Source organism: Pinus tabuliformis, chromosome X (genome assembly GCF_031772625.1).
Source record: "Pinus tabuliformis cultivar Carrire ecotype Pingquan chromosome X, CPIR1, whole genome shotgun sequence".
In the NCBI taxonomy this organism is placed as follows: Eukaryota; Viridiplantae; Streptophyta; class Pinopsida; order Pinales; family Pinaceae; genus Pinus; species Pinus tabuliformis.
Window position 1 is genome coordinate 340684253 of NC_142308.1, and position 13006 is coordinate 340697258.

The window sequence follows — 13006 nt, forward strand, 5'->3', positions numbered from 1 at the left end:
TTCTAATTGCATGATATCAAGATAGATAGGTAGAATCCATTGTCTGCAGTGCTCTACCTTGGGAAATCATTCAGTATTCTATGTTTTCTACTGTTTGAGAAGGACCCATGACTGTCACATGCCCTCCTCAGCTCCTCACCAATATTAGACACCCCACCTCACTAGATTTCAAGTGCTAAAGCCTAAACCTAGCTTGCCCCATAGAACACCCTGCATTTCTGACCTAATTTCCCAAACCCTACTACCAAGGTCCATCTGATCCAGCAAACATCATCAAATCAATCAAAAATTTTTGAGCTACTATACCTAACCTAAAATCCCTATCTGATCCAGTCATCTTGACTGAGATACATAAGGAGAGAGCCCTCTCCTTACCTAGTAGGGCTAGCTACTAAGTTAAGCGTGGTTTGTGGTTACCCTGGAATTGCCTTCCTTAAGCCTGAGGTCAATCTAGATGATAACACCACCAAATAGGCCTTCAACAATGGTGATTCCTGTGCCACACTGGGTATATCGATGTGCCCCTCACCATCCTGCATGTCCTTGTGCTCAACCGCCTCCTCGAGCTTCTAACATCAAAAGCCTGATGTCCACCAGTAGAAAGGCGTCATGGTCTCATCCTCTATCTTTCCTCATCCTATCCACTCCCTTTTAGGGGGTCTTGCATCCTTTTGGTCAAATCTCTCCATGAGCCTCTGTGTGAACTCTTTATAGGATGTGATACGTACATGACCCAAAGGGATCAACCCTTGGTACCACCATTCCATAGCATCTCCATCCAAGTGCAAAGTGGCATGTCTAATAGTGTTTGCCTCCCTCATGGGGTTTAGCCAGAAATATGTGTCCAATTCTTGTACCCATTTTCTGACAGAACTCCTAGTTGAACCATCAAAGTGGGTGAGGGTCATTTTTCCCTCAATGATACTCACTCTCCCTTGAGCCATGGGTTTGTCTATAGTTCACCCATCACAGTGCATACATGCCCAAATCTTCCATGATCTTGTTGGATACTCCACAACTGGCCAAGATCATGCTTTGATACCACTGTAATATTCCTAGTAGAAATTTTACAATGATAACAAAGACATGCACAAATAAATAACACATAAAATTTCATAAATGCATACACAAACCAGAAATTTCTACAAATCCCCAAACTAGCCAAATTTTATTAATAATATATGTTGTGGTACAAATTAGTTGGATAAATTACACCTAGGCTTGCACAAGGCAAGCTACAAGCACCATGTGATGAGTACGAGAAAGCCAAACGACTGCAATAATCAACACCTCCAAAAAACTGTGCCGTTGCTCTAAAATTGCACTGTTTCCTGACTTGTACCCCTGATTTTCCCTCTCTATGGTGCCCAAAAAATTCTATAAAATTAGGAGAGTGCTCCTTGCCCAAAACCCAAAAAAACCCAGAAAGGGTTTTCCTTAGTTCCAACATTCAAAATTTGACCCTTCACAACTTGGCCCTCCACCAAATTCGAATTTTGTTACTGGGGTTACTCCTATCAATATATTCTCTCCAAACTCGAGTAATCCTCCTCAAATTTTCCTCCCAATGATTTTCCTGCACCCCAACTCCCAACTCCCCTAGATGATGTTTCCCCAAAAGAGTCTCCCTCTAGTGACTATGCAGTCATAGAGGAGATGATGCAATCCTATGTATGATAAAGTGAGAGTTGCTCGTAGGTTGGTCCTCTTGGCTGTAGCTTCCCTCCACACTCATGAAAATTGTCAAAGAACACTCCTTTAGCTTCTTTGGTCAATTCCCCAACAACCCAGCTCCACAAACAATCAGTGAATCCTCCATCTGTGCAGTGGTGGCTTCCAGACTCCGTGCTCTACTCCAGAAATGCATGGGACCTGTAGTTGATGTCTCTTATAGTCTTCATGATGAAGGAAAGCCTTCTTAGGGTGGCACTCATATTCCACCAAAGAAAGGTTGAGCTTCTCTCCTTGGGAAGCTCTTGTGCTAAACATCACAATATTGGCTCAGTTGAACAACCGAGGAAAATTTGATTTTCAAATAGACAAAAGACCCATATTTCTCCCTCATTCCTTCCTTTTATAATTGTTGGCCATGCATTCCTTGTGGGTCCCTCCACCAATTTTATTTTCCTCAAGTAATTCAAATTATTTCTTCCCCAAGTGTGTACTTTATGTGGGCCCCATATTCCACTATTAATTTAAACTTTCATTTTCTCTAATGTTGGTAGCCTCCATCTCTCCAAAAATTAAGGGGGGACTCCCTCCACCCACTTTTCCTAAGTTTACATGCCAAAATATTTCCCAACACCCAATTGAAAAATAGAAATTCATCTTAGCAAAATCAATTTAATTGGGGACATTACAACACTCCTTAATGGCACAACACACATTCAAGGTCAAAATAGGGAAATCCTCATGTTTAAAGAGCTAAATTCTTAATATGCCCTTTATTGGATCTGCACTTGGGCCAAAACTTACACAGGATTTAGTTGAAAGAACAATTAAGTGTCTTGACACTTTTTCTCTAGCAACAAGTATTGTTGTGGGTAAGAAAAAAGTGCTCACAATTGGTCAAGATGGATTTCCAAATTGACTTCATATGATGTGTCACTATTTGATTAGTGGAGATGGATGCTATGTATATTTCAAAGTGAAATATATTAAATTTCCAATAGATATCTTCCACTAATTGGAAACTTAGCATAGTTAATAGAAGCCTAACAATAGAAGATGTAATTCTATTGTTCTTGCCTTTGCCCCATCCATGGTTGGCTAAAGAAAACTAGATGATTTTTGGGGAGTTTCCATTAGGAAAACTTAGCATGGATGAAAGGGGTTCTTGATTATAAACTTGTAACTAATATTTGAGTTATGTAATAGTCCATGTAGTTTAAAAAATATATGATCCATTGGAGGGGATTTCCCTTAGCAGATTCTTATTTCATGCCATATTAGAAATGTTGATCATGTGTGCAATATCAAAGGGCCTTTTAAAACCAATGATGAAATGGGAGGATCTAGAGATTTAAAGCACATAGGTTTAGTTATTCTCAAAATCATTTGGCGGGCATGAGTAAATTATCCAAGTCATATTGGGAATTCAATAGGCCAATACATGACTCAGATTTGGTAGGGATATTCATCTATACGTTTCCCTTCACGAGTACCCCAATCCATGGTCATCACCCTGGTTCCATATGCCCTAGATGATCCCCCTTTATCATTTAGGAACCCATGATTTTCCAAACCCCTAGAGGGAAATGATCCGCCCTACCTAAAAGGGGGTAATCACTGTTATATCTTACGCATCATGCTCTTGTCCTTTGAGCCCTGAGCTATTAATTAAATAAAATTCAAAAAAGGGAAAAGGCACATAAAGAAAGGTGGAAAAATAAAGGTCAGGGCACCTCATGTACCAAGATTGCTCCCTCCTACACATTACATGCCAAGGTGTGGGATTCCCATTATCTAGCTAACCCTATGCCCCAATATGTGGCCCAAGATTTCCCCTCTCATTCCCTACTCCATTCCACTTATTTATCACATGCCACCCCCGTTACAGGGATGTACCTTGGACATACTATCCCCTTTAAGGGATGAAACCTCCGGATAAGGTACTTGGTTAAACCCTTTGGAGCTTGGAGAGATTAGCACACACCAAAGACTGCTACAGAAGGGCATGCCATTATGAAGTGCCAAGTTTGTTATCCATGGTTTGTAAACTCTTTTACACGATTATTTAATGACTGGTTGTACTGGAAACCTAGGGGACACATTAAATCTTATACAGGATTACAGGTGGTTTCCATTTGGGTTTGGTCTCCCTATATGGGATCCTAACCCCCAAAGGTCTACATTGGCACATATAGGGTGTGCATAGAGAGCCATTGGCCTCCACAACAACAAACAAAACTCCACAGATATTTATCAATGCCCAGAGACTACTAGTGATTAACTTTTGGGATGATGGTGATATGCTTGGTACATCATGCCCAACAGGCCCCACAGGAGCCCCACACTCTTAGCAAGTGTCCCAGGACTTGTACGATGTTCATTCCACCACTAGGACTGTTGGTTAGGTAAATCCCCTCTGCGGACAGAGGCGATCCCACTAGTCTAAAACAGAACTAGCCACAATCAAACCACGCTGCCACGCAAGTTCCTAGTTATGCATCAAAGGTGAATTAAGAAGACCAACCTGGAATCCAACGCTATAATCGAAGCAGAGTTGATATTCCCGCTCCCTCGCTCCAGCAGATCATAAATAGACACCTGCACATGCAAAGGAAGAAACAGATACCAGCATAAAATCCACCAAGGCACAACTATATTTCAGTCAGAAAGGAAATAAATCACACATCACCATAATAGACAATGAGATTGGAACTATAATAGCAGTCGCTCATTAATTAATAATAAAAAGGAAAAGTTACAACCAAGGTTCTGACGTTGAACCTCTCCTATGGCTGGGCGAGCAGCTATATGCCTTGCAGTAGACTACCTCTCTCTCGGACTTCCGGCAGCATAACCTCTCTAGCATTACTCCAACAACTCAAGAACTCAAAGCTACAGCACTTCGGAACTCATAAACTTGGAACTAGCACTCTAGCTTGTCTAATGCATGAGGACAAGCTTTTATAGATGAAGAAGGGAGAAAGATTCAATGCACCAGGACACCCATTGTGAATTCGCAACATCCATGAAAAGCTACTGTGGATAGATATGATGACTCTCGAGCTTTATCAGATGGATTTTTCCCTCAAAGGAGCTCATGATCTGGGAGGAAAAATCATACAGTCGTGCTTTTAGCAAAAAACATTACTAAACTTGACTGGCGCGGGCATTGTTCTAAGACAGAGTGCCAATGATCGCGCCCCTTTTTGAGGATCTGAGTTATTGGCACGGGTCAGACATTGGGTACCTGCGCCAATGGGAAAAGGGGACTTTTCAGGGATAATTTGCAGAAGGTGTCTTGAGGGAACATGAAGTACATACTCAGGGGAACATAGTGCAAGTGTTTTTAGGCTATGTCACTGCTCACAGGTCCCGGAAAGCATCCTCCAATGTACTAAAATTGAGGCGATAGGGACGGTGACCAACGGTGACAATTTACTGTGTAACAGATGCCCCCCAAAGCATGAGGCCCGAGCGGGAGAGAGGGGTGAAATGCTTTGCAAGAACACATATAGCTACTGCCGAGAACCTGCATTGAGAGATACTATTGATAGCTCAAATACATGATGTACGTGGTATGGTCGCAGCCATCCATAAGAGAGTACATGATAATTTAGATCCATAGTATGGACGCAGCCATCTGGGTAGGATCAATGAATTGACTCAGGTATGGTCGCAGCCATCCAGTGAATGAGACATGTATCAGGAATCACGCCTGGATTACAACAGACACAATCCAGGGTCTTGCGCTCCATCTCGACCCGAACAGAAGTACAAGTTCAAGCATGCGAATATGTGAGCTGAAGTCGAACATGCATGAACATCGTCTGATTACCAGTCAATATTTGGAACTGTTAACAGATGCGAGAGGTACCACCAATAATGACAATGGCCCTCAAGGTACTATCGGTACAATCTACGGCGTGCGAATTAGTGATCTGACGTCGAACACCCGTAGAATCATTCAATCGGAGGCCAATGATGAAAATTTCGCGTCGAACACGAAGAACCTGCCATTGAGGCATGCAGGCTCCAAGGCACCGGAAGGGAGTCTCTAGATCAGCTTCCTGGATAATGAGCTGAAGTCGACAGGAAGTGACCTTGATCGAAGGTGGGCCATAATGTTTCCCACATCATCGACACGAGACAGAGAGATGATGTTGTGAATCAAAATTGTATGAGCTATCAGAGGGAGGTTGTTTCTTTGCAAAGGTCAACTTCTCTTGAACATACCGGCGGCACTAGAGTGGAGTTGGTAGTATTTGACATCGACGGATCAGAGGTCATAGTGACGAGGCAATGAGCAGATGAGAGGTTAAATAGGATTACCCAATCCCATGGAGGCAAATGAAAAATAAGATGAGATGTCCCCACCCAGACACGAAAGCAAAGGAGTGCCATGTTCAAGAGTGACATACTGCCGACACAACAATAATTATGGTTCCAAAATTTCTTTTCCCCCACCATTTCTGGCGAGTACCCGTATTATTTTTAACAAGCTTGATGGGGATAGCATATGCTTGTGGTGCGTCATTTCGACAAAATCCGATGTCATTAGGTTTTAACGAGTCTGACAAAGGAAGAACTCGGCGTCTTTTCATGTTTAGAGAGTTTGAAAAGACCACAAAAAGGAAACTCCAGGGGTGTCCTTTTTCGTAAAGTTGTGTCTCTCGGGCCCGAAAAAGTATAAAATAATACCCGAAAGAACCGCCCGATCATTACGATCGAGGAGTACTTTTCATGAATAGTGATTTTGACCTGAAAAAGTAAAAAAGTGATCAAGACCACGTCGTTTCGTAACCATTAACGAGTCCGAAACGACAAAAACCCGAGAATCTTTTTAAGTTTTAACGGTCGACAAAAAGAACTTAAAACGACCGCCCCTTATTAACGTTTAACGAGTCAAGAGGGAAAACTCGGCAATCTTTTCGTTTTTAAACGGTTAGAAAAGAGCTGAAAGCGGACCTTCATTTTTATTCTCTTTAACGAGTCAAAAAGGAAAAATACTCGGCAATCTTTTCATTTTTTACGAGTCAGAAAAGAGTGTAAAGGCGACTCGTCCTAAAGGAACGAGTGGTATAAAGGGTAGCAACTGGTTCCGGTAATGGTGGAACTGCTCAAAACATGTAATGGTCAAGAGGCTGGCTAATAAAACCACTCATCGCTGCGGTTCCTCAGGAAAGGAAAACAACCAAGTGAAAGCATATGATCGGCTAAAGAGATGGTAGCAATGGAATGAAAACAACCAAGGCTCATCTAGCAGAATTTAGCAGATAAAAGGCAATCACGAGATGTAAATCAGGTATGGGTTCATTTTTACACAAGCTTGAACCATGGAGAACTTTGCTTGGATTCGGTTTCATGTTTACACAAGCTTGAAACGGAAAAACTATGCTTGTTATGAATTTGCATACCTCCAAATGATAATGCAAATCGAGGTACATGCCCCCAAGCTTCATGGCATTCACGGAGTGGATGGAATGAAGGTTCACTTGGAAAGACTCGATTTTGAAAAGGAGGATGCATGCCCCCCGGGCCTCAGTCACACGCCCGGGTCAGCTGCCGTCATCAGGATGACGGACTGGGTGTTGCATTTTCTGTGGAAATAAGACCATTTAGGAATGGTAGATGACTATATGTGAAGTGTGAACCGGGGAACGAAAGTTGGTCTACAATCTTGATTGTCCTTCCTTCGTGCGGAAAACACATCACTCTGAAGAGTGAGGACACAATTGCACGTATGCGATAAATATAGTCTCGCCCAAGGAGTAAATTGTAATCTAACGGGCCTTGGACTACCATGACGCCCATTTGAATGGTCTTCCCTTCTAATGTAATAGGTACTTGGGGAAGAATTCCTAAAGGTCGATTGGTTTCTCGATGAAAACCTGTAAGGTTTCTTATCTCAGGCAGAAGCAGTGGTGAACCAAGTGCTTCCCAGGCTGTTGAAGAAAGGATGCTCACGGGAGATCCCTCATCAATAATGGTACCGGCCATAACCATTCGGTAGACTTGGACTATAATTCGAAATGGTCTGGAAGGTGGTAGCCGGGGACTGCCTAGTTGATCCCAATTGAAGGAAACAACGAGGTTACTCGGAGGTGGGACCGGATAAACGGCCGGATATGGCTCTGATGGACTTCCTTCCTGCTGCGAAGGAATGAGAGGGATGCTCACTTGATCATTAGAGTCTATGTTTATGTATAGAATTTGGACGGTGTGATCTTCATCCTTTACAGTGATAACATCATCTGAGGATGGAACTTCTGAAGGCAAAACCGGGTCACTTGTTATCTGGACCTTTGGAAAGACCGGGTCACTTGTCATCTGGACCTTTGGACTTTCATCTGGTTTGGATTCAGGCTCTGAAGGCAAAACCGGGTCACTTGTCATCTGGACCTCTTGAAAGACCGGGTCACTTGTCATCTGGACCTTTGGACTTTCGTCTGGTTTGGATTCAGATTGTTCATCCTTGATGATAAACACTCCCGGAACAAAGTGGTGCATAGACGACGAGGGTAAATCAACAACGTTTCCGACCAGGGACTGGTCTGGAACAGGCTGAAAATCAACACTCTTTCCGACCAGGGACTGGTCTGGAACAGGCCGTAAAGCAACACTCTTTCCGACCAGGGACTGGTCTGGAACAGGCTGAGCAACACTCTTTCTGACCAGGTACTGGTCTGGAACAGGCTGAGCACAGCCAGGTTCGGGAAGAGAAAGCTGGACCAAAGAGGAATCAGGCTTGATTTCTTGGTCAGCAGGGGAACGTTCTGCAATTGCAGAGAGACGTCGATAACCAGCAGGAAGTTGAGTTGAGGGAGCTGTAAGACTTTCCAATACAATAGAGGCTCTATCCATGAATGGACAAAGGTGAAGGGGATGATTGCCTTCACAAAGTCTACAGGGGATTCGAATCTTCCCTTTTCCCTTAACATTTCCAGCTGATAGGGTAGCATCACCATGATCTCCAGAGGATGATGCAGGGCGGTCCCGATCGTGAGCCCATACTTCTAAGACCCTGGGGATGCCAGGACAATCGCGAAGAAGATGGTCTTCCTTGCATAATCTACAAGGAAATTTAGCCTTCCGCTGCAGAGCAGGAGGAGACTTTACTTCAGTTTTTTTCGGGGTTGATGGGACCTTTGTTTTGGGAGACTTCTTCTTTTTGGTCTTCTTCTTCTTCTTCTTAGCCACCTGGTTACTTAAATCCAGAGTTTCACCAGGCGAAGTAGAAGATGAGGACGCAGCAGTAGGCGAAGAAGGACAGGGATCCACCTTGGAATCAAAACGATGTTGCTCGGGTGGAGGAGGTGGTGGTGGAACAGGAGTTATCACACTCGAGACCATTGAGTTTGAGAACACCCATACGGGTAAACCGATGGTGAACCCAGGCAAAGACAAAGTTGCTATATACTGGACACCGACATTTCTGACAGAAGGAAACGGACCAGCCGGAGGACCACCTTGGCCGGATGCCATTTGAGCGAGAAAGAACGTTACTCAAGCTAACGCAAGCAAAATTTAACCGGGTTATATGTGATCATGGTCAAATAAATTTTAAGACACTGAACTTTGAACTTGACCTTTTCACTTTTTAAGAGTCGAGAAAAGGACGAAAAGATGACTCTAGTCTCCTTCGAATATTTAATGAGCACGAAGTGACAAGACGCTCACAGGCACCTTTTCGTTTAAGGAGTCCGAAAAGGATCAAAAGTGACTGCTCTGGAATTCTAGGTAGAGGGTGTGCCAAACTTTTCGCAAAACCACAGAATACTTTTTAGGGTACGGGTGGTCAATCTTCGTGAATGCTGTGTTCACTGCATTGCGAATCGTAAGGCGGCCGACACGGCTTCCTATGGATAAAGGCTTTATTCCTATAGGGGTCTCCCAATATATACGCGACGGTACGTGGGAGCACAGTCCGTATTGGCACTTATCGTTTCACCGTGGAGGAATCACCCAACCACTCGACGGTAAGCTACCAGGTTTAACGACGCCGGAACACGTCTCTAACCTAGACCTCTAGAATGTTTGCGTTATGTTCCAATGCGTTGTTATGTTCATTGAGTTTATTTTATAGTTTATCTTCAATTATGTTTCAGCTTTTTGGTCCTACCGTATGTGGTCTCTCCAAACTTCCTAAATGCAATCTATATGCCAAAATTATATCGTTTCATTCGATGAATTCTACCTACAGAAGAGTAGAGATATATATATATATTTTTTTACACAAACAAAATGATTATCAAGCAAGTAACAAAAATCCTAATGCAGCTAATAACAAGAAATAAAAGTTTTTTCTTTTTCTTTTTAAAAGCGACAAATAACAATAAATGCTAACTAATATAATGCAAAAAGCTCTTTTGTTTTTTGATTTTTAAGATGGCATAATGCATGTAAACAAACCTCAAGAGATATCCACGAGTACAAACACAATTCACTCAATGGACACAGAACCAATTCAGAAACATGAAGATGAACTGTCAAAGCAAAGGAAAACACAAAGACGTTCAATGAACCATGTGATCTAAGTTCAAATGAAGTCAAGCAAGATCCAAGCAAGCTAGAAGTGAATCACTAGATGAGTGCGGAAAACAATCGAGAAGCTGACTGGATGATCAAACCACAACGTCCCACAGAAGGCTCGACATGCACAGCCACTAGGTACTCTAGGGCTGGGATACAAAATCGATAGAAATAAGCAAACAACTGAAGGATGAAAGTAACAACCAGTCACACAGAGGTCCAACACACTTCCAGAAGCAGCAAAAGATATGGAAGAACAAAAAATCCGAGTTTAAGGAGCTTTCAACTATCAAACTGGCAAAATTCACAGAGATGGCGCGACTGTGAAACTGCAACTCGCGCTAACAATTAATTGGTGCGGGTTCCTATGGAGCAACATGCGCCAACTGGCGCGACTGTCAGAAGAAAAAACGCGCCAGCCGCGTTTACTGACCCTGACTGACAGTGCCAAGAAGAACCAAACAGTAGATAGCAATTTCAAAACTGACCCAGAAAGTTCATTAACTCAGGCAAGCGAGAGAAAACTAATCATGCAAGACAAACTCCAAATAGCTTCTCCCCAGCGGATTCGCCAAATTGTTGGTGAGGTAAATCCCCTCTGCGGACAGAGGCGATCCCACTAGTCTAAAACAAAACTAGCCACAATCAAACCACGTTGCCACGCAAGTTCCTAGTTATGCATCAAAGGTGAATTAAGAAGACCAACCTGGAATCCAACGTTATAATCGAAGCAGAGTTGATATTCCCGCTCCCTCGCTCCAGCAGATCATAAATAGACACCTGCACATGCAAAGGAAGAAACAGATACCAGCATAAAATCCACCAAGGCACAACTATATTTCAGTCAGAAAGGAAATAAATCACACATCACCATAATAGACAATGAGATTGGAACTATAATAGCAGTCGCTCATTAATTAATAATAAAAAGGAAAAGTTACAACCAAGGTTCTGACGTTGAACCTCTCCTCTGGCTGGGCGAGCAGCTATATGCCTTGCAGTAGACTACCTCTCTCTCGGACTTTCGGCAGCATAACCTCTCTAGCATTACTCCAACAACTCAAGAACTCAAAGCTACAGCACTTCAGAACTCATAAACTTGGAACTAGCACTCTAGCTTGTCTAATGCATGAGGACAAGCTTTTATAGATGAAGAAGGGAGAAAGATTCAATGCACCAGGACACCCATTGTGAATTCGCAACATCCATGAAAAGCTACTGTGGATAGATATGATGACTCTCGAGCTTTATCAGATGGATTTTTCCCTCAAAGGAGCTCATGATCTGGGAGGAAAAATCATACAGTCGTGCTTTTAGCAAAAAACATTACTAAACTTGACTGGCGCGGGCATTGTTCTAAGACAGAGCGCCAATGATCGCGCCCCTTTTTGAGGATCTGAGTTATTGGCGCGAGTCAGACATTGGGTACCTGCGCCAATGGGAAAAGGGGACTTTTCAGGGATAATTTGTAGAAGGTGTCTTGAGGGAACATGAAGTACATACTTAGGGGAACATAGTGCAAGTGTTTTTAGGCTATGTCACTGCTCACAGGTCCCGGAAAGCATCCTCCAATGTACTAAAATTGAGGCGATAGGGACGGTGACCAACGGTGACAATTTACTGTGTAACAAGGACCCTTGCAAAGGATCTATAGGCATCTATGATTCATATGGAGACCCATGGGGTCATTTATGTGCCCTCAGACCCACTTGGAGCACCACAGGTCTACTACTTGGACAACAAGGGGCCACCCCCTTTTCCATCATATTTCGAGGAATTTATTCATCAGTATGGTACTTCAGAACACTATTAAGCCTTTGGAGGGCCCCAAAACATGTACATGTTATTATTTGGCCCCTTGTGAGGCTAATTTTTCCACTTGTGAGCTAGTTTGGTGGGCTTGTCACCCATAGGGGTTTTATTTGCATATTATTTTATCGTTAGGGGCTATTGTAGGCCCATAGGATAATTTGAACTCCTTAGGAGGCTATATATTGATGTTAGATACATTCATTTGGATCATCACTAGACTTGGGATCTCTCTAATCATAGAGATTTTCGTATTTTGTCCTTGGAGGATATTTCTGGAGATGGACGAATTTTGATGTATGGATTTGGGCTATTTTTCTTGTCTTGGATCTTTGTCTTGCAAAAAAAATGCTAGTTGGATATAATCTATAATCTTGTAAGTAAATTTTAACGTTGTTATTCTTATTGTTGCATACTGCTAAAATTACGGCTAGTTGCTGCATAATTGAAATGTGGAATTAAGCATGTTTTAGCTAATTTAATGTATGGGCCAATGTTATATGAATGAAATGTCCTAGAGATTATTTGTATCAATAAGCTTGCATCATTTTATTTGAAGTATATATGCTTAAAGGTCACTTTTCTTTTCTTTCTCTCAACATTGGATGAAGTTGACTTTACGGGCCTCTTTGATTAAGAAACCAATTTTTTACTCATAATCATCCTTGACTCCATATCCCCAAGTGAATTAGGCACTGATCCCTAAAAATGGTGGTCATCTCCTTCACCTTTTTCACCTTTTATCACTCTTTCCTAGGTCTAGCCCTCAAAGGCCACCTAGGGCATCAATTTCCTGGGAAGTGACCCAACTAAAAACTTTGATCTCCTATAGGCTACTGCATTATTGGGTCGCCTCCCTCTCCTTCAAATTTGAGGCATTTATAATAGTGGAATCTTCGGGAATCCCAAGCCCTAGCTCTAGGATAGAATTTTCCCTAGGCATCCACAAGGCTAGACCTCAACAGGATCAATTCAACCTTCTAAAATAAATATTCTT